Source organism: Thalassophryne amazonica, chromosome 2 (genome assembly GCF_902500255.1).
Source record: "Thalassophryne amazonica chromosome 2, fThaAma1.1, whole genome shotgun sequence".
Taxonomy (NCBI): Eukaryota; Metazoa; Chordata; class Actinopteri; order Batrachoidiformes; family Batrachoididae; genus Thalassophryne; species Thalassophryne amazonica.
Window position 1 is genome coordinate 40,927,712 of NC_047104.1, and position 22,957 is coordinate 40,950,668.

A 22,957-nucleotide genomic window follows, 5' to 3' on the forward strand; every position below is an offset into this window, starting at 1 on the left:
AAACATACCTGTCCTCATTCTTGTTCATATGATATTCATCCAATGTTCATAGGCCATGTTTGCAATATTTCGCATGCAAACGTTCAATGAACATTCAAGAATGTTCAGCTTCCGGTGTGGGCTGGGCCATACATATACTCACAAAAATATACAACGCAACACTTTGGTTTGCTCCCATTTTGTGTGAGATGAACTCAAAGATCTAAAACTTTTTCCACATACACAATATTACATTTCCCTCAAATATTGTTCCACAAACCAGTCTAAATCTGTGATAGTGCAGCACTTCTCCTTTGCTGAGATAATCCATCCAACCTCACAGTGTGCCATATCAAGAGGCTGATTAGACACCGATTAGTGCACAGGTGTGCTTAGACTGGCCCACAATAAAAGGCCACTCTGAAAGGTGCAGTTTTATCACACAGCACAATGCCACAGATGTCGCAAGATTTGAGGGATCATGCAATTTGGCATGGTGACAGCAGGAATGTCAACCAGAGCTGTTGCTTGTGTATTGATGTCATTTCTCTACCATAAGCCGTCTCCAAAGGCGTTTCAGAGATTTGGCAGTACATCCAACCAGCCTCACAAAACCGCAGACCACGTGTAACCACCCAGCCCCAGGACCTCCACATCCAGCATGTTCACCTCCAAGATCGTCTGAGACCAGCCACTTGGACAGCTGCTGAACAATCGGTTTGCATAACCAAAGAATTTCGCACAAACTGTCAGAAACCGTCTCAGGGAAGCTCATTCGCATGCTCGTCGTCCTCATCGGGGTCTCGACCTGACTCCAGTTCGTCGTCGTAACCGACTTGAGTGGGCAATGCTCACATTCACTGGCGTTTGGCACTGTGGAGAAGTGTTCTCTTCACGGATGAATCCCGGTTCACACGTGTTCAGGGCAGATGGCAGACAGCATGTTGGGTGTCGTGTGGTGAGGTAGCGGTTTTCTGATGTTAATGTTGTGGATCGAGTGGCCCATGGTGGCGGTGGGGTATGGTATGGGCAGGCGTCTGTTATGGACCAAGAACACAGGTGCATTTTATGGATGGCATTTTGAATACACAGAGATACCGTGACAAGATCCTGAGGCCCATTGTTTGTGCCATACATCCAAGAACATCACCTCATGTTGCAGCAGGATAATGCACGTTCCCATGTTGCAAGGATCTGTACACATTCTTGGAAGCTGAAATGTCCTAGTTCTTGCCATGGCCGGCAACTCACCTGGACATGTCACCCATTGAGCATGTTTGGGATGCCTCTGACGCGGCGTATACGACAGCGGTGTACCCACTTCCTGCCAATATCCAGCAACTTCGCACACAGCCATTCAAGAGGAATGGACCAACATTCCACAGGCCACAATTGACAACCTGATCAACTCTATGCGAAGGAGATGTGTTGCACTGCATGAGGCAAATGGTGGTCATACCAGATACTGACTGGTATCCCCCCCCCAATAAAACAAAACTGCACCTTTCAGAGTGGCCTTTTATTGTGGGCAGTCTAAGGCACACCTGTGCACTAATCATGGTGTCTAATCAGCATCTTGATACATCATTCATCTCATACAAAATGGGAGCAAAACCAAAAGTGTTGCGTTTATATTTTTGTTGAGTGTAGGTATCAGTAGGTCAGCTAAGTAAGGAGATGCTAGTCCATGAATAATTTTATAGGTTAGTAACAGAACCTTAAAATCTGATCTCACAGGTACAGGAATCCAGTGAAGAGATGCCAAAATGGGTGTAATGTGGTCAAACATTCTGCTTCCTGTCAAAGGTCTGGCAGCAGCATTTTAAATCAATTAGAGACGCCTAATGCTGGACTGCGGTAAACCAGAAAATACAACATTGCAGTAGTTCAATGTAGAAGAAACAAATGCATGAATCAGGGTGTCAACATCAACCATAGACAGGATGGGAAGAATCTTCACTATATTTCACAGGTGGAAGAAAGCAAAAATTACACTAAGGTTGTCAGTGTGATGTACAGTATTGTTCAGAATAATAGTAGTGCTATGTGACTAAAACGATTAATCCAGGTTTTGAGTATATTTCTTATTGTTACATGGGAAACAAGGTACCAGTAGATTCAGTAGATTCTCACAAATCCAACAAGACCAAGCATTCATGATATGCACACTCTTAAGGCTATGAAATTGGGCTATTAGTAAAAAAGTAGAAAAGGGGGTGTTCACAATAATAGTAGTGTGGCATTCAGTCAGTGAGTTCGTCAATTTCATGGAACAAACAGGTGTGAATCAGGTGTCCCCTATGTAAGGATGAAGCCAGCACCTGTTGAACATGCTTTTCTCTTTGAAAGCCTGAGGAAAATGGGACGTTCAAGACATTGCTCAGAAGAACAGCATAGTTTGATTAAAAAGTTGATTGGAGAGGGGAAAACCTATACGCAGGTGCCAAATATTACAGGCTGTTCATCGACAATGATCTTCAATGCTTTAAAATGGACAAAAAAAAAACAGAGACACGTGGAAGAACACAGAAAACAACCATCAAAATGGATAGAAGAATAACCAGAATGGCAAAGGCTCATCCATTGATCAGCTCCAGGATGATCAAAGACAGTCTGGAGTTACCTGTAAGTGCTGTGACAGTTAGAAGACGCCTGTGTGAAGCTAATTTATTTGCAAGAATCCCCTGCAAAGTCCCACTGTTAAATAAAAGACATGCAGAAGACACATCAACTGGCCTAAAGAGAAATGGAGGAATATTTTGTGGACTGATGAGAGTAAAATTGTTCTTTTTGGGTCCAAGGGCCGCAGACAGTTTGCGACACGACCCCCAAACTCTGAATTCAAGCCACAGTTCACAGTGAAGACACTGAAGCATGGTGGTGCAAGCATCATGATATGGCATGTTTCTCCTTCTATGGTGTTGGGCCTACAACCCGTAGCAAAAATTATGGAATCACCGGCCTCTGAGGATGTTCATTCAGTTGTTTAATTTTGTAGAAAAAAAGCAGATCACAGACATGACACAAAACTAAAAGTCCTTTCAATGGCAACTTTCTGGCTTTAAGAAACACTATAAGAAATCAGGAAAATATTGTGCAGTCGTAACAGTTACTTTTTTAGACCAAGCAGAGGGAAAAAATATGGATTCACTCAATTCTGAGGAATAAATTATGGAATCACCTGTAAAGTTCATCCCCAAAACTAACACCTGCATCAAATCAGATCTGCTCCTTAGTCTGCATATAAAAAGGAGTGAATCACAACTTGGAGAGCTTGGTTGCACAAGTGGACTGACATGAATCACTGGCTCCAACACGAGAGATGTCAATTGAAACAAAGGAGAGGATTATCAAACTCTTAAAAGAGGGTAAATCATCACGCAATGTTGCAAAAGATGTTGGTTGTTCACAGTCAGCTGTGTCTAAACTCTGGACCAAATACAAACAACATGGGAAGGTTGTTAAAGGCAAACATACTCGTAGACCAAGGAAGACATCAAAGCGTCAAGACAAAAAACTTAAAGCAATATGTCTCAAAAATCGAAAATGCACAACAAAACAAATGAGGAACGAATGGGAGGAAACTGGAGTCAACGTCTTTGACCGAACTGTAAGAAACCGCCTAAAGGAAATGGGATTTACATACAGAAAAGCTAAACGAAATGTTGTGGGCTGGGGTGTTTGGCTGGCTTGGTTTTTGTTTTCTGTTTCTCCCACCAGGTGGTATGCATTCAGGACTAAGTGGCTGAGCATCAGGACCTCACCCTGAACACCTGAGGCTTGTTATCACGTGCAGGTCATGAGGACTCACAGCTGTGGTGTATTTTGTCTTAATCAGAGATTGCTGCATTTAAACCTTGAATGCACAGTGTGTGATTGCCAGAGACTCGACCTTGTGAGCAGACGTGTGAGATCGACGTCAGGAGAACAATCTCACCATCATGGACGCAGAGACCGCTCCAGGTTTGATGCCACAGTCTGTGAAGGAGGATTGGGTGAGGTCTCACGCTCTTCAGCACACTTCCTGAGGTAATCTGGTTTTGGTGACTTTTATGAAGCAATGACAGTGGATTTGGTGTCCCTCACACCTTGTGTTAGTGAGCTGTCACGTTATGCTAATTGTCTAATCAGCTTCTGCTGCAGTGGAGATTTGAACTGAGTTGTTCTGTGCCTGCAGGGTGAGAAGTTGATGTATAGCTTTAAGCCAGGAAGTGTTTGCTGATTGCGTGCACCTTTGAGTTGTGTCTCTCTGTGTGGAGTTGGACTCACCTCATGTTTTCTTTCTTCCAGACTCGGTTTTATTCGCGGCCACCTGGGGGGGTGTCGGTGGGGTCCCCGGGTCCGAACGTGCTCTGGCCTCCGGACCGTTTGTGCTGTTAAGAGCGCGCCGTGTTTCCACCTCACCAGACCGCGGCCAGTTTTAGTTGTTTAAGCACGTCACTCTGTTATGTTTATTAATTCTGTTATCTTTTGAACCGTGCTCTGCTTATTTATGCTGGGTCCTTCAAACGCTGGGTCGTGCTCCGACCCGCGTCCGAACATAACACGAAAGCCATCATTAACACCTAAACAGAAAAAAAACAAGGTTACAATGGGCTAAGGAAAAGCAATCGTGGACTGTGGATGACTGGATGAAAGTCATATTCAGTGATGAATCTCAAATCTGCACTGGGCAAGGTGATGACGCTGGAACTTTTGTTTGGTGCCGTTCCAATGAGATTTATAAAGATGACTGCCTGAAGAGAACATGTAAATTTCCACAGTCATTGATGATATGGGGCTGCATGTCAGGTAAAGGCACTGGGGAGATGGCTGTCATTACATCATCAATAAATGCACACGTTTACGTTGATATTTTGGACATTTTTCTTATCCCATCAATTGAAAGGATGTTTGGGGATGATGAAATCATTTTTCAAGATGATAATGCATCTTGCCATAGAGCAAAAACTGTGAAAACATTCCTTGCAGAAAGACACATAGGGTCAATGTCATGGCCTGCAAATAGTCCATATCTTAATGCAATTGAAAATCTTTGGTGGAAGTTGAAGAAAATGGTCCATGACAAGGCTCCAACCTGCAAAGCTGATCTGGCAACAGCAATCAGAGAAAGTTGGAGCCAGATTGATGAAGAGTACTGTTTGTCACTTAAGTCCATGCCTCAGAGACTGCAAGCTGTTATAAAAGCCAGAGGTGGTGCAACAAAATACTAGTGATATGTTGGAGTGTTCTTTTGGTTTTTTAATGATTCCATAATTTTTTCCTCAGAATTGAGTGATTCCATATTTTTTCCCTCTGCTTGGTCTAAAAAAGTAACCGTTACTGGCTGCCACATTTTTTTTTCCTGATTTCTTATAGTGTTTCTTAAAGCCAGAAAGTTGCCATTTGAAATGACTTTAGTTTTGTGTCATGTCTGTGATCTGCTTTTTTTCTACAAAATTAAACAACTGAATGAACATCCTCCGAGGCCGGTGATTCCATAATTTTTGCCAGGGGTTGTATATATCGCATACCAGGTATCATGGATCAGTTTGGATATATCAAAATACTTGAAGAGGTCATGTTACCTTATGCTGAAGAGGACATCCCCTTGAAATGGGTGTTTCAACAAGACAATGACCCCAAGCACACCTGCAAAATCTTGGTTCCAAACCAACAAAATTAATGCCTCACAGATGTGAAGAAATCATGAAAAACTGTGGTTATACAACTAAATACTAGTTTAGTGATTCATAGGATTGCTAAAAAAGCAGTTTGAACATAATAGTTTTGAGTTTGTAGCGTCAACAGCAGATGCTACTATTATTGTGAACTCCCCCCTTTTGTACTTTTTTTTTACTATAGCCCAATTTCATAGCCTTAAAAGTGTGCATATAATGAAGGCTTGGTCTTGTTGGATTGTGAGAATCTACTGAATCTACTCGGTACCTAGTTTCCCATGTAACAATAAGAAATATACTCAAAACCTGGATTAATCTTTTTAGTCACATAGCACTACTGTTATTCTGAACACTACTGCATGACACATGATCCTTGGCTAAGTTGTGAGCTGGTCCAAATTGATGCCGATGTCTCACTGGACCAAAAACCATCATTCCATCTTGTCAGAGTTTAAAAGTAGGAAATTGCTAGACATCCAGCTTTTTTACTGATGCAAGGCAATCCTCTAAGAATTTATGTGGATGAGATTACCAGCAGTTATCGGCATGTTATAACTGAGTATCAAAGGATTCAGTATTCAAGGATTCAAAAGGAGTTTATTGTCATATGCACATAGGAACATGATCCCTGCACAATGAAATGTGTTTACTGCATTTTACCCATCCTAATTGCCAGTTAGGAGCAGAGGTCGCCTTTTTGGCGCCGGGGACCAGCTCCAGATGTACATCCCTGCCCTAGGTCACGAGCAGGGCTGAGCAAACCTTGACCGGCCTCATGACAAACAAACAACAACACACACATAACACACACAACACACATAAGCCGGCCCGGTACATGAACACATATAAAAGCACACACAAGGGAAGAATTGGGAAAAGAAAAACTTCCATTGCTGCTGTGTTGAACTCACACAGCAGTACTGGAGAAAAAAAACCCATAGCACAGGAAAACAGTAAACAAATCACAGCAGACAACAGATGACAGTCGAGACTTGAATGTGTCCAGTGTTCAGACAGACAGCCCGGAAGGCTGCCCTTGGCGCCATCGACAGGCCTTATCTGTCCATCCTGGGGGGGATCCCAGTCCTGAATCAGTCCACCAGAGTCTCAAGGTTCCACAGTAAACATCTCAGGACTGGGAGGAGGGAGAAGACAAAGAGGCGGGGGAGACGAGGAGCGAGGCATCAGGAGTGTTCCTCGGGGGGAGGGTTTTATCCCAGCGGCCTTGAAGGGCAGCTGGTGTTTGGAAACCAAATAGATATCCAGATTAACAGACGCCTGAAAGATTCCACCGTCTGAAACTTCAGAGTGGCTCCCAAATACATCTGAATAGAGGAGAGGAGATGTGGTCATTACTGACGATCAAAGCGGTTTTCCAGTGCAGCCATTCTCCCCGAAATGGATTCCAACGTGCGGTTAACACCCGTCGACTGAGCTGACACTGCCCATCCAATCGAATCAATCATGTGGGGCAGCCTGGACGGGCCAATTAATGCCGCTTCCATCTTCTTAATTTTCCGGTAAACCAGTGCTATGGCCGCTCCACACAGCAGAAACCCGATCACCACAGCTCCAAATAAGTAAACATCTTCAACGTCCTCCACAGACAACGTGTACAGGCACATGACTTGCCACCTCCGCCAGCTGTCCATCACGTAACCTGCCACATGTGTCCCGGCAGGACAGGTCGGGTCCTCCGCTCCCGAGTGTCTTGTAGAAAAAATAGTGTCAATTGCGTTCAGAGACCACTTGATCAGATCCATTTTGCCGTTTTCCAGAGGAGCAGGGCTAGCAGCCTCACAGACAAACACGCTACAGTAGCAGGAAAGTTGGGGAGGGAGGAGGAAAGAAAAATGCGACCGTCCCGACCGAGAGCAAGAAGGCAAAAAAACATAGCAATGAAAGGTAATCCCAAAATGCTGCAATATGTGGCCAAGGAGTGCTATATGAAGGGAGAAAAGCAGGGGGCCAAAGATGGACCCCTGTGGAACCCCAAATTTCATGTCACTAAGGTTAGAGGTAGTGTTATTGTACAAAACACAGTGAGAACAACTGGTCAGGTATGATGTCAACCATGCAAGGGCTTTCTCAGTAATCCGAAAATGACTCCTCTCCAGCCTATCGATTGGAATATGATGACCCACGGTATAAAACGCAGCACTAAGATCAAACAACAACAGAACAGTAGCGGTGTCCGAAGCAGAAGATCATTCACCACTTTTGTGAGAAGTGTCTCAGTGGAATGATATTTTCTAAAAGCAGACTGGCGTGGCTCAAAAAGATTATTCTCAGTAAGGTTTTCAGAAATTTAGAGCATATGTGTATGCGTGTATGTGTGTATATGTATGTGTATGTATATATATGTATGCATATATGTACTGTATATATATATATATATATATATATATATATATATGCGCATGTATGTGTGTGTGTATGAATATATACATACATATTCTATTTCTACCTCATTTCTTATGTCTTGTACTGTTACAAGTATTATTATTATTGCTTATCCTTGCACACGCATTATTGCTTATCCCTGCACACGCTGTTTGATGAACATTCCTCTATTTGCACCCATCTTGTGTGTTTTTTAAGAGCTGACCTAACGTGAATTTCTCCTCTGTGAGATCAATAAAGTTTATCTTTATCTTTAAAATGATAGATTTGATATTGGCCTATAGTTTTTCAATATACAGTGGGGCAAAAAAGTATTTAGTCAGTCCCTGATTGTGCAAGTTCTCCTACATAGAAAGATGAGAGAGGTCTGTAATTTTCAACATAGGTACACTTCAACTGTGAGAGGCAAAATGAGAAAAAAATCCAGTAAATCATATTGTAGGATTTTTAAATAATTTATTTGTAAATTATGGTGGAAAATAAGTATTTTGTCAATAACAAAAGTTCAACTCAATACTTCATCTTTGTTGGCAATGACAGAGGCCAAACGTTTCCTGTAAGTCTTCACCAGGTTTGCACACACCATAGCTGGTATTTTGGCCCATTCCTCCATGCAGATCTCCTGTAGAGCAGTGATGTTTTGAGGCTGTCACTGGCCAACATGGACTTTCAACTCCCTCAACAAATTTTCTATGGGGTTGACATCTGGAGACTGGCTTGGTCACTCCAGGACCTTGAAATGCTTTTTACGGAGCCACTCCTTCGTTGCCTGAGCGGTGTGTTTGGGATCATTGTCATGCTGGAAGACCCAGCTGTGTTGCATCTTCAATGCTCTCACTGATGGAAGATGAGATGAGATATACTTTACTGATCTCACAGTGGAGAAATTATGTTTACACTCCAGTTACCTCAGACAGCAATTAGTCCACAATTATTACTTGTTTACCGTAATAATGGCACACATCAGAATTAAAGACAGCACAGACACATCTGACATTGTTTATGTGCACTAAGTTTGAAGAAGTCCGTTATCCGAATTGAGGCAAGTGGGTGAAGGTCTCGCAGCAACCCTGAGATGCACCACCGTCAGCTTGGGGGGAGGAACGGGGACCAGCTGCAACTAAAACTGCACCGCCCCGCAGAAGGGGGAAGGAGTGACGTGAGCAGAAGCCGGAGTGGGGGGTGTTTGATGGGGGGCAGGAGGGGGGTGGGGGGACGGAGTGAAGCACGCTTCAGTCTTATGAAAACAGTTTATTGTCTTTGTGAGTTGAGATAAGAAACAGCCAAATGTTCCCCAGGCCGAAGACATTCCTCTGGAGGAAAACAGTTGGGCAATTTGTCCTTCAGGCTTGATAAGCTTGCAGTGGAAGGAGGTTTTGGCTTAAAATCTCATGATACATGGCCACGTTTATTCTTCCCTTAACACGGATGAGTCGTCCTGTCCCCTTTGCAGATAAACAGCCCCAAAGCATGATGTTTCCACGCACATGCTTCACAGTAGATATGGTGTTCTTGGAATGCAACTCTGCATTCTTCTTCCTCCAAACACGACAAGTTGAGTTTTTATCAAAATGTTCTATTTTGGTTTCATCTGACCACATGATATTCTCCCAATCCTCTTATGGATCATCCATATGCTCTCTGGTAAACTTCAGACGGCCTGGACACGTATTGGCTTAAGCAGGGGGACACGCCTGGCACTGCAGGATTTGAGTCCCTCTCTGCGTAGTGTGTAGCCTTTGTTACTTTGGTCCCAGCTCTCTGCAGGTCATTCATCAGGTCCCTCCATGGCGTTCTGGGATTTTTGTTCACCGTTCTCATGATCATTTTGACCCCATGGGATGACTTCCTGCATGGAGCCCCGGATCGAGAGAGATTATCAATGGTCTTGTATGTCTTCCATTTTCTTACAATTGCTCCCACAGTTGATTTATTCACACCAACCTGCTTGACTATTGTAGATTCACTCTCACCAGCCTGGTGCTCATCTACAATTTTCTTCCTGGTGTCCTTCGACAGCTCTTTGGTCTTGGCTATGGTTGAGTTTGGAGTCTGACTGTTTGAGGCTGTGGATAGACGTCTGGTATACAGATAACAAGTTCCAACATGTGCCAATAAAACAGGTAACAGGTGGAGGACAAAAGAGCTTCTTAAAGAAGAAGTTACAGGTCTGTGACAGCCAGAAATCTTGCTTGTTTGTGGGTGACCAAATACTAATTTTCCACCATAATTACAAATACATTCTTTAAAAATCTTATAATGTGATTTTCTGGATTTTTTTTTTTCTCATTTTGTCTCTCATAATTGAAGTGTACCTATGTTGGAAATTACAGACCTCTCTCATCTTTCTAAGTAGGAGAACTTGCACAATTAGGGGCTGACTAAATACTTTTTTGCTCCACTATACTAGGGTCAAGATTAGATTTCTTAAGTAATGGTTTAATCACTGCAGATTTGCAACATTTAGTAACAGAGCCAAGTGTTAATGACAGATTAATAATTTCCAGCACAGTCGGGCCAGGGTGGGCCACAGGTCCTTAAACACTTTTGTTGGTATAGGATCAAAGCAAGTTGTGCTTTGTGTACACGTTACAAGTTCTGTCATCATGCCTGGTTAGATACTATCCAATTCTGTAAATCTAGGTAATACCTCAGTAATGGCACCCACCTCAATAGCAGGGTGTAGTGGCTGGGTTAAGGCATGCTGGGATATGTTTAACCTAATGTCGTCTATTTTCCTCTGTAAAAGGACAGCGACTTCCAGGTGGTTGTCCATGAATAAGTGTTGTCACCATGTCAAATAAGAACTCTGAGTTATGCTGTCCATATTCTTGAGCCGCTTAGGTGGGTAGAGAGAGTTCCCATGGGATAAAAAAGCTTTTCAACCTTTTCATTCCTGGTTCTCAAGACCAGGCACCTAAGTGGCTCTACTCTCTTTTTTCTTTTTCTTTTTTCTTAAAGATATTTAGGTGTATCTTAATAACACTAGTAGAGTTCCACCTTAGATTTGAAATGTATAATAGAAGATATACCTTACTGAATTTTCATATGAATATGATATACGATATGACTATGATTTGACACAAAGTGCAGCAACAGTGAAAATTAAACATTCTTAAACAAAACAGTAATAATACCACACTCATTTTGCACTCATCATAAGGTTAGGATACTGTGCCCTCCAAAAGTATTAGAACACTTGGAATTTCACACATTTTAATTTGTTTATGCCATTTTAAATACAAGAAATGCAAATACATAAATAAATAAAATTTTCTAAAATTATCTTCCTCAAACTGAAAGCAAATCTGTAAAACTTGATAAAACCTGTAAATAATAATCAGTTTTATTGACAGTTTTCTTTAGACAAGTCAGGGGATGGAAACTGAATATGTCTTGGACTCTATTTACATCAATTATGAATAAATACAAAAGTTTCTTTCACCAAAACATCAAATTTAGGCACAGTGAAGCACCAAGAACCACGCTAACTACATACCCAAATAAAAAAAATTACACTCAAGCCACTAAAAACCAAGTCACAAAAGAGAACACTGGAGAAAAACCAGAGGAGGCAAACACACAACACCAGCACTCCCAGCATGATAGGAAACAATTCGGAGATCGGACTTCATGGCTTTACACCAAAGGATCCTCGGTTTAAAACCCAGCCAGACTGGAAAATCACTACGGGCCCTTGGGCAATGTTCTGAATCCCCTAGTTGCTCCCGGTGTGTAGTGACTGCCTCGCATGGCAGCACCCTGGCATCGGTGTGTGAGTATGTTTGTGTGAATGGGTGAATGCGAGGCATAATTGTAAAGAGCTTTGAGCTTCTGATGCAGATGAAAAAGTGCAATATAACTTGTCACAGCACAACAGCTTATTGAGACACAAAGCCATCAAACATGGGAACTAATTATATCTTGTGCATGCACAGTAGCATTTTGAGTGATCAACAAAATGTAGTCTTGTTACATACAGTATTTATTTCTCTCACTCAAGCTCTGCACTGATCACAAATGAGAAACTGTTCAGCACTGTGCAGCTCCCACTCCTGTTGCACAGGTAAAGGCACACAACACAATGTATGTGTTGTTAATCTGAGTTTTTTCTGCAATACACTTTTGCATTGTGTTGTTGCAGCCCTGTGTTATGTTGACAGTACTATCACATCATATTTTTTTAAGCAACTCTTTTTATTTACCTTATCCACTAATTTTGTATATAGACCACCACACAATTTGTAATAATATGGAAGATTATTATATGTTCATATTATATTATATGTTCTATTAATTATATCAAAAATAAACATGCTTTGGCAATATATTGGGTGCTGTTTGAGGGAGATGAACACTGACGGTTAGCCTACAGAGTTGGAGGTACTACAATAAAAACATGAGTCCATCTGAGTTTTTTAATCAGCTCTTTAAGTTTTTGTGTGTTGTAGCATTTGTGGTGTGTTGTTAATTCTTTCATTATATAACGACTGAGTGGATCCTTGTCATTTGACAGGCGCTTTGTATGTCACTTGACATGGATTATTCGTCCCATTTGTGTTGCGTTGCATTTAGTGTGCTCTTTGGTTCCATTTAGCGTGTAAATTTGGTTCCATACGTTTTGTACCATTGCACAATGCAAACCCCGCCCACTAGTGGGGGTGGTGTTTAGCTAAACAAGTTTGTTTCACTGATGGACAACGATTTGAAGGAGCTAATTGACGGTGCTAATTCTTCTAACACACACACACACACACACACACACACACACACACACACACACACACACACACACACACACACACACACACACACACACACACACACACACACACACACACACACACACACACAAGCAAATCCAGTACGTTGTAAGCCATCTGGAGGCATGAAGAGCTGTTAGGATAAAGTTAGAATGAAAAGCTGGACTAATTTCTGACATGATATTTTCGCTGCACTGAGGAAGTGCACACTCTTTTTTGGAAATACACCAAGTCGGCGCATGGCATCACAGACTATTGCTTTTCCAATTTGACTGAGAACACTTTTCAACTGCTATTTAAAGTTCATGTTGGACTGTTAAGCAGCAGTGACAAACATCAAAATGTAAGTCCCTTTTCTGTTGTTTATAAATTAATAAAATATCAAATAACAAGGATCTGTTTTTGCCTTTATATAAAACAAATAACGAATGTTTTACATTCTTTAAATGGAATGAACATTTAATTTGGTGAAAGCTGGAACGAACCATTCAACTCGGCTTTGTCTCGTTGAATGGAACATTCCAGCTTTTACCTCATGAAATATTCAAACCACTAAACTCAAACTCATTATTTCAATATTGCTGCGCTTTACTCCCTTAAGACTTCCTGATGCAAGTCCATATTACATGGAGAAAAGTCAAGGAGATTAAGCTGGGAACTTTCTGCACTGGAAACAAGCACACATAACTACGAGGTCTATTAGATAATAAACCGACCCTTTTATTTATTTTTTAACTATATGGATTTGAATGACGTGCGATTACACCAATCATGCTTGAACCCTCGTGCGCATGCGTGGGTTTTTTCACGCATGTCGGTGACGTCATTTCCCTGTGGGCAGGCCTTGAGTGCGATGTGGTCCCGCCCTCTCGGCTGAATTCCTTTGTTTCACATGCTGCTCGAGACGGCGCTCGTTGCTTTATCAAAATTTTTTCTGGACCTGTGAGGAATATCCGAGTGGACACTATTCGAGAAATTAAGCTGGTTTTCGGTGAAAAGTTTAACGGCTGATGAGAGATTATGGGGTGTTTCTGTCGCTGTAAGGACTTCCCACGGAGCGGGACGTCGTGCTGCGCTTCCAGGGGCCGTCGTCGGCCTGTTTCGACCTGAAAACATCCTAATTTAAGGCTTAATTCACCCAGGACGTTGTGAGAGAACAGAGAAGATTCAGAAGAGGCCGGCATGAGGACTTTATGTGGACATTCCACTGTTTAAGGACATTTTTTAATGAAAGACGTGCGCACAAATTCGCCGAGTCGTTTCCGTGACAACTCGGCGAATCTGTGTGTGCCGCGACACGAAAAACACCTCCGTGTTGAAAACCATTTGTAAAATTCAGGCGGCTTTTGATGGCTTTCAACAAGTGAGTAACTGAGAAATTGTTTAACAGCTTGGGCATGTTCCAACTTGCCCGTTAAGGTTTCCAACGGAGGTGTTTTTCCTGTCGCGACCCCCCGCGGTCGGGTCCGGCCCGACATGCGACTCTGCCCGCATGTTCTTTCATTACAAAATGTCCGTTAACAATGGAATGTGCGAATAAACTCCTCATGCCGACTTCTTCTGAAAGTTCTCTGTTCTCTGAGGACTTCCTGGGTCAACAGAGCCTGAAATGTGGAAGTTTTCAACTTGAAACGGCGAGACGCTGCCGCTTCGAAGCGCAGATCGCCATCAGGCACCGTGGGCCGTCCTTAAGGCGACACTACCAGACCAAAATCTCTCATCAGCCGTTAAAATTTTTACCAAAAACCAGCTGAATTTATCGAATGGTGTCCACTCAGTTGTGCCTTACAGTTTTGAAAAAATTTTGATCAAACAAAGCAGCAGTCTCTGAGCCATTCCTAAACAATGAAAAAATCGACGAGAGGGTGGGCGACTCCTCACTCAAAGACTGCCCACAGGCGAATGACGTAACTGACAGGCGTGAAAAAACTCTCGCATGCCCACGAGGGTTCAAGCATGTCTGATGTAATCACACGTGATTCAAATCCATATGGTTTTTGAAAAAAATAATAAGGTCAGATACTTTTCTAATAGACCTCGTACTTTACCTGCCAAACAGGTAATAGTAAAATTAATATTCTTCATAGCAGTAGTACTACTACAACAACTACTACTACTACCCCAATTCCAATGAAGTTGGAAAGTTTTGTAAAATGTTAAAAAAAACAGAATAGAATGATTTGCAAATCCTTTTCAACCTATATTCAATTGAATACACCACAAAGACAAGATATTTAATGTTCAAACTGATAACCTTTATTGTTTTTGTGCAAATATTTGCTCATTTTGAAATGGATGTCTGCAACACGTTTCAAGAAAGCTGGGACAGTGGTACGTTTAGCACTGTGTTACATCACCTTTCCTTCTAACAACACTCAATAAGCATTTGGGAACTGAGGACACTAATTGTTGAAGCTTTGTAGGTGGAATTCTTTCCCATTCTTGCTTGATGTATGACTTCAGTTGTTCAACAGTCCGGGGTCTCCGTTGTCGTATTTTGTACTTCATAATGCGCCACACATTTTCAATGGGCGACAGGTCTGGATCGCAGGCAGGCCAATCTAGCCACGAAGTACGACGTGTTACAACAGCCATGCTGTTGTAACAGAATGCAGAACAAACAGAACAAAATGCAGAATGTGGCTTGGCATTGTCTTGCTGAAATAAGCAGGGATGTCCCTGATAAAGACTTGCTTGGATGACAGCATGTGTTGCTCCAAAATCTGAATGTACCGTTCAGCATTGATGGTGCCATCACAGATGTTTAAGTTGCCCATGCCATGGGCACTAACACACCCCCATACCATCTCAGATGATGGCTTTTGAACTTTGCGCTAGTAACAATCTGGATGGTCTATTTCCTCTTTTGTCCGGAGGACATGACATCCATGATTTCCAAAAACAATTTGAAATGTGGACTCATCAGACCACAGCACACTTTTCCACTTTGCGTCTGTCCATTTCAAATGAGCTCGCATCCAGAGCAGGCGGCGGCATTTCTGGATGTTGTTGATGTATGGCTTTCGCTTTGCATGGTAGAGTTTTAACTTGCACTTGTAGATGTAGCGACAAATTGTGTTAACTGACAATGGTTTTCTGAAGTGTTCCTGAACCAACGCAGTAAGATCCTTCACACTGTGATGTCGGTTTTTAATGCAGTGCCGCCTGAGGGATCAAAGGTCACGTGCATTCAATGTTGGTTTTTGGCCTTGCTGCTTACTTGTAGAAAGTTCTCCAGATTCTCTGAATCTTCTGATTATATTATGGACTGTAGATGATGGAATTCCTAAATTCCTTGCAACTGAATTTTGAGAAACATTGTTCTTAAACTGTTGGACTATTTTTTCATGCAGTTGTTCATAAAGTAGTGATCCTCGCCCCATCTTTGCTTGTGAATGGCTGAGCCTTTTGGGGATGCTCCTTTTATACTCAATCATGACACTCACAATTAGTGTCCTCAGTTCTCAAATGCTTATTGAGTGTTGTAGAAAGAAAGGTGATGTAACACAGTGGTAAACATACCGCTGTGCCAACATCTTTTGAAACACATTGCAAGCATCCATTTCAAAAAGAGCAAATATTTGCACAAAAACAATCAAGTTTATCAGTTTGAACATTAAATATCTTGTCTTTGTGGTGTATTCAATTGAATATAAGTTGAAGAGGATTTGCAAATCATAGTAATCTGTTTTTATTTACGTTTAACACAACGTCCCAACTTCATTGGAATTGGGGTTGTATTACTACTACTACTACTACTACTACTACTAATAATAATAATAATAATGATCGCATGATTTTTTTGGTATATAAGTAGCACTAGAGCAGAAGTCGCATGACCTCTCAACCCAGTAAAAAAACTGCAACGTACGCTCCAGAAAATACGGTACTCTTATCCAATTCATGCTGTGGTCTCCTGGGGTAAGCACCAGCCTGATGGACCTCAGAGCCTGTATAGGTCTTTGGGTCTGTCCTACAATAGCAAGACACTGAATGTGAAAGATTTCCACAGAGGACAGAATTCATTTCTCATCTAACAACAGCTGCTATAGAGCAGAACGCAACTGAGTCACAGACTGTTAAATTTCCTCTTTTCTCTCAACCAAAGACTCTCTTCAGCTTGCAATTGTTATTCCTTTCCAACAACAATCAAGCTCTGCCCTGTGTCGGGTGACGAATGTTCTTGTCTTACCACTCTGAGGTAATTCTAAAGGTCTGATTTGTATTCTGCCTTTGATGACAAAACAGTCATCACTGAAAGTGCAAAACGCAATAGCTTTTACTTCAAACTGCTGCCCACGCCACACACTTCAGCTGAACAGAAACAAACACAAAAACACTTCACAAACTTCACTGCCAGAGGACAAACCGGCAATTCGACTACTGCAACATGTGCAACGATGCTGAGGATACCTGTAAACCTCACCGTCAACCCACACATGTATAACGAGCATGCAGATCATTGCTCACGTGCATTCTTTATGCAAAAGTATGTTTAATATGGTATAGGTAGAGAAGGAGCAGCGAAATTAATGCGTTGTTTGTGCCGATTAATGTGGCCTACACTAGAAAAAATACATAGTGTCAGCTCTTTGGTGGTGTACTACAATACATTTTGAGTGAAAGTGGTGGTATGGTGACCTGCTAGCTCTATATGTAGCTAATAGACTGGTGTTTTGTCCAGGGTGTACCCCACCTCTCCCCTATGACTGCTGGAAGAGGCTCCAACCCCCTGTGACCCTTGATTGGAGTAAGCGGATATAGAAAATGAATGAATGAAGGAATAAAACTCAAGTGTGACTGTCAAATGTCTGCTGTTGTTGAGCTGACTGTCTTTCATTGGCCTCTTAAAGCGCCTCCATACATGTGATAAACTCCTTTTCCATAAGAGAAATGTTTGTCTTGGGCAATTCTACGGTAATGGAATTACAATCTGAGCTAATCTGTCATGGTTAGATGCCATATGTCCAGATTTTGCTGCTGTTGTAATTCCGTTACCATAGAATTGCCCTGGAAAAACAGGAGTAGAACTACCTGAAGTAATTTCTGTGGATTGTTTTATAGAAGGTAGAATGCGCTAGAATCTTTACAAGACACAAGAGGACGCAGCCAAAAAATGAGTAAAATGGTGCATTTGGATGGGACTAAAATCACTGATAAACTCTGATAATTATTATGTACATTACCCCACTGACCCATGTGAAACGAATCCTGTTCGAACAGGGCTTTACATAACCTTAACAGAGACAGAGTCAGAGAACAGAAGAGTCTGTCTCACTGACATGTGCTGACATTTGTCCACTTTGTTTTTAGGAATAACTATATTCTCAATATGTGTGTCAAAGACTTTATTTCTATTAAGTTTTTATTTGCCCTGAAAACTCAGGACTTGAATCAGCAGTAATAAACATTATAAACCACATTTTAAATTACTGTGTATTTGTGCTGACTCTAAAAACTGGCACATTAAAAACTGAAACCTGTATTTAAAATAAAGCAACAGATTGATTAGTTTACTCAGCTGTTAACTTTCTATTTGCTGCTGTCACACTCCAAAGATTGGATAAGCCACACAATAACAGACAGTATGCAGAGGATTGTGTGATAATTGTGGGAAAGCAACAAACATGATAAACCATATGCCCAGTCCTCTGATTGGCTATCAGACATCGCAAGCATCAATAAGAATCACCTGCACCAAAGATCAGGACAGTGGAGTACTTGCTTGCAGGCCTGTCATTCTGCTTGTGTTATTACACATACAAGTGGTTTACATTCATACTGTAAGTATAGCATTCATGAACATTTACTTATGAATATTTCATTATTAAACAGTGATAACTACTTGATCCCTAAGACAGCAGAATGTTGAAAATACTAAACTGAAATAAACATAAACCTAAATGAAGCACTGAGAGAATGCAACAGCCACACTTTATATGGTTGATGGATGATTTATGCAAATTAATTCAGCTAATTCTCACCTGGGTCTCCTCAAGAAGCTGCTTATTTGTCATAAGGTCATTTCAGAGGTACCCAAGGATACTACCTAGTGCATCCAGCCTTTACCTTAGCATCCATGTCTCACAATCATAAAGTATGACAGGAAGGACCAGGACACCAAAAATTTGGACTTTTGCTCTCCTGTAAAGGTATCAGCACCTCTATCCAGCAACCTCGTGACTCCAATAGGGCTTTCAAGGTGTCTTTCAATCTTAAAGACTTTGACTCCACTGCCAACCTGTACAACATGAACTAAAACCTGTAATATGTGTAATATAGCACCACAGGAAAATGACACTAGCAGAAAACAACAAATGCTTTCTTGCCTGGTGAAAGTTAAGAACGTAGTACTTAAGTCATATACACCGAGACATACTGTTATCTAAACCTGAAAAACCAAAGTTTATTATCGGGGCTTCCTGTAGACAGTTTCCAGTAAGAGAAAGAAACAAAAACAGAGAAGAGAGGAAAACAAAATTCTTGAGTTTCCCTCCACAGCTCTATCCCTCTGAGTCTGTACTGCTTGTCTCGCTTCCCATCTCCCCAGCATCCCAAGTACTTGCATTACTGTGTGGAATGATGCATTTTATAGTGTGCCTAACTGCAGAGAACAGAATAAGAGCTTTGCAAAAAAGTTGGGATGGTTCAGAAAATGCAAATAAAAAAGCCCCACAGTGATTCTTACAGTTACCTTGATTTTTATTTCATTGCAGAACATATGAATCCAAATATTTTATACAACCCCAATTCCAATGAAGTTGGGACGTTGAGTAAAATATAAATAAAAACAGAATACAATGATTTGAAAATCCTCTTCAACCTATATTCAATTGAATACACCACAAAGACAAGATATGTAATGTTCAAACTGATAAACATTATTGTTTTCAAAAAAGTTGGGACGGGGCAACAAAAGACTGGGAAAGTTGATGAATGTGGAAAGAAGATCTAATTGGAAACAGGTGAGTGTCATGATCGGGTACAAAAGGAGCGTCCCCAAAAGGCTCAGCCATTCACAAGCAAAGATGGGGCAAGGATCACTGTGGAAAAGTGTGCTGTGGTCTGATGAGTCCACGTTTCAAATTGTTTTTGGAAATCATGGACGTTGTGTCCTCCGGACAAAAGAGGAAAAAAAAAAACATCCAGATTGTTACCAGTGCAAAGTTCAAAAGAAAGCATCTGTGATGGTATGGGGGTATGTTAGTGTCCATGGCATGGAAAACTTACACATCTGTGATGGCACCATCAATGCTGAAAGGTACATCCAGGTTTTGGAGCAACTCATGCTGCATCCAAGCAAGCATGTTCACTAATTAGACAACAGACTGTTGCTGTTACTGTTTGTTCATGTGTGGTTGTTTGTCATGGTATGTTGTATGGTTGGGGCCCCGTCTCCTCTGTGTTTCACATCACAGTTATTGTCTTCACCACTTGTCTCTCGTTCTTGTCTGTCTGTGTTGTTTTGGTGGTCGGCCCTTCCTGATAGAAGTTGTCGATTGGCTTTGAGTAGGATGTTGTGGGCTGATCGGGAAGGGCGGATGGGGGTCACACACACACACACCACATTCACTCATGCACTACATACCTTCTGTCTTGCAAGAATAAATTGCAATATGGGTATTAATGTTCATAAATGGTTCTGCCAGTGTGGCACTTACCATTACTATACGAGGTCTGTTAGAAAAGTATCGGATCTTTTTATTTTTTGCAAAAACCTGATGGATTTGAATCAGGTGTGCTTGCATGAGCCAACCTTGAACCTTCGTGCGCATGCGTGAACTTTTTCACGCCTGTCGATTGCATCATTTCCTGGTAAGCAGCCTTTGGGTGGGACGTGTGCAGTGCGCTCGGCGGATTTTCATTTCAAGGAAAAAGACGGAACGACTGGAGCAGCGCCGCATCAAATTTTGCCAGAAACTGGGCGACAGCCAGGTGGAAACCATTCGGATGATTCAGACGGCTTTCTGTGACGATGCTTAGGGCATCACACAGATTAAGGAGCGGTACAACCGGTTTAAAGACGTCCGCACAACGGTGGAGAGCGAGCCATGCTGCGGTCGGCCATCAACATGCTGAAATGACCAGATCATTTCCAAAGTGAATGCTGTGGTGATGCGGGACCATCGTGTGACTGTTCGAGAAATTGCGGAAGAGGTGGACATCAGCACTTTTTCGGTACATTCCATTGTGACAGAAGATTTGGCCATGAAAAGAGTGGCTGTGAAATTCAGGCTGCTGCTGATTGCGGCGCAAAAGCGCTTGCTCATGCAAGCACACGTGATTCAAATCCATCAGGTTTTTGCAAAAAATAAAAAGGTCCGATACTTTTCTAACAGACCTCGTATATGCAGACGGGGAAAAAAAAAAGAAAAAAAAAAAAGCATTCACCACTTTTAACGCTGATACTCCTTCAAACAACACTTAAAGATGGTTTGGCATTGAAGATACTAAGCAATGAAGTGTTTCATGTGTTTTATGTCCCATTTTTCCTGCAAATGTGTCTTAAGGTGTGCAACAGTATGAGGTCATAATTGACTTCTCACCCCCCCAAATTCTCCACACAATCCTAATTGGGGACAGGTCAGTGCTGCTGGCATGCCAGGCCAGCCCTTCACACTTAGCACAAATTAGCACGAATGAAGCCGAATCAGGCCGACTAGGGAAAAGAGTCAAACTTTGGGATGCAGTCAGGAGTGACAGACATTCGGACAGCCATGAATGATTGCCGTACGACCACATGTGGGCCAATCCTGCCTCGACTGATTTGACACCTGTACGTATGCGTACGATCACAGGCCAAATGTATTTGGATAATAGTACAAATACCTAGAATGCTGTTAGGATGCACCATGACTATGAATAATGCACTCTGAGTGCCGTACGGATGCAGTTTATTGCCACCCGTTGTCTAAAAAAGTCTGGAAGGCAAACACGGGGAGAGGAGGGTGTGAGTCAGGGCTGTGTCTGCCCTTTTCACAAGATCTGCCAATACAGGATTACAACATACAGTGGTGCTCCACATTCAGGCTAGCCGCACGAGTGAGCCCAAGTGTTTGCACTACACTCAGATAGCTGTCGGAAGTTTTCGAATGTGCCTCGACGTTGCCAGAACGGCAGTCAAATTTTTATTCAGCCAGCATTTGGGCTCATTCAGCTTCTAGTGTGATGGGGTATATTGTACGCAGAATGTAGTTTTGCTTTGTCTTGTTGAAAAATGCATAGGCGCTCCTTGAAAAGATGTAGTGCAAACTGTACATCAGCAATACGCGACATCACTATCTCAGCGTGCGCAATCACTTATGAGTATGCCCAAAGGTCATTTGTCATAAATCTGACCTGGAAGCGATAAGCCACCAATGTTTTGATAGCAAGGCAGAAAAGATCAACACAAATAGTGATGGAAAAGTTGATTTAGGACACAATTTTGGGAAGGTCAGAAGAAATTCAGGGAAATGGATGATATGGGGATGAGTTTGGATGATTTTCTGCAATGGCCAGTGGTGAATTGAAAAATATTTTTAAGGAAACAGAAAAGAAAAGAGGAGTTGGTGGCATGAGCGTTAAAGAAATGAACATGGCAACCTTGCTGGACTTGGAAAAAGTTGACCAACAAAACCAGGAAGATTATGAATGACTACTTCCGACCAATGATGGGGAAACAATCCCAGATGCCATGAAGATTAAAAAAGAAAAGTGGACAGAGTCAAAGGAAAGAGTGTGCCGTAAACTTCAAAATTTCTACAATATGGTTTTAATTTATTTGACTGAATAAGAAGCTATGTTTGTTATAAAATCTTGCCAAAGCAGTTGTTAGGATCTGCATAAACAAACATGAACATGTTTCCCGTAAAGAGCGATATCACAGCTCATTCAAATGTCGTATTTATGTAACTCAACAACAGCAACTTCAAGAAAACAGTTCTAATAAGCTTCTATAATATATTACCTGTTCATTGCACAGAACAATATGTGGTTTTGATCCTTGTAACAAACAAACAAACATCAGTGTCTCTCTTTCCCAGAATGTGCACTAATATGCTCCGCTTGCAGTAATTCTACAACTAATTCAGAATAAATTTGCTCAGAATAGAAGCACAGATATTTGATATTTTCACAATGATATTTTAATATGCCACATATTTAAAGCTT

At 41.7% G+C, this 22,957-nt stretch overlaps 1 protein-coding gene and 1 long non-coding RNA gene across 6 annotated transcripts in view; both read right to left on the minus strand.

Annotated features, from left to right (window-relative positions):
* itfg1 (integrin alpha FG-GAP repeat containing 1) overlaps window positions 1-22,957 on the minus strand; it is a 578,524-nt gene that overhangs the window by 283,076 nt on the left and 272,491 nt on the right. The gene's annotated exons all lie outside the window — the stretch shown is intronic.
* Window positions 11,944-22,770, minus strand: LOC117523786. The gene is made up of 3 exons (XR_004564621.1): window positions 22,646-22,770; window positions 14,392-14,394; window positions 11,944-11,955 (listed from the first exon to the last, which is right to left on the minus strand). It is a non-coding gene; the product is annotated as an uncharacterized LOC117523786 (long non-coding RNA).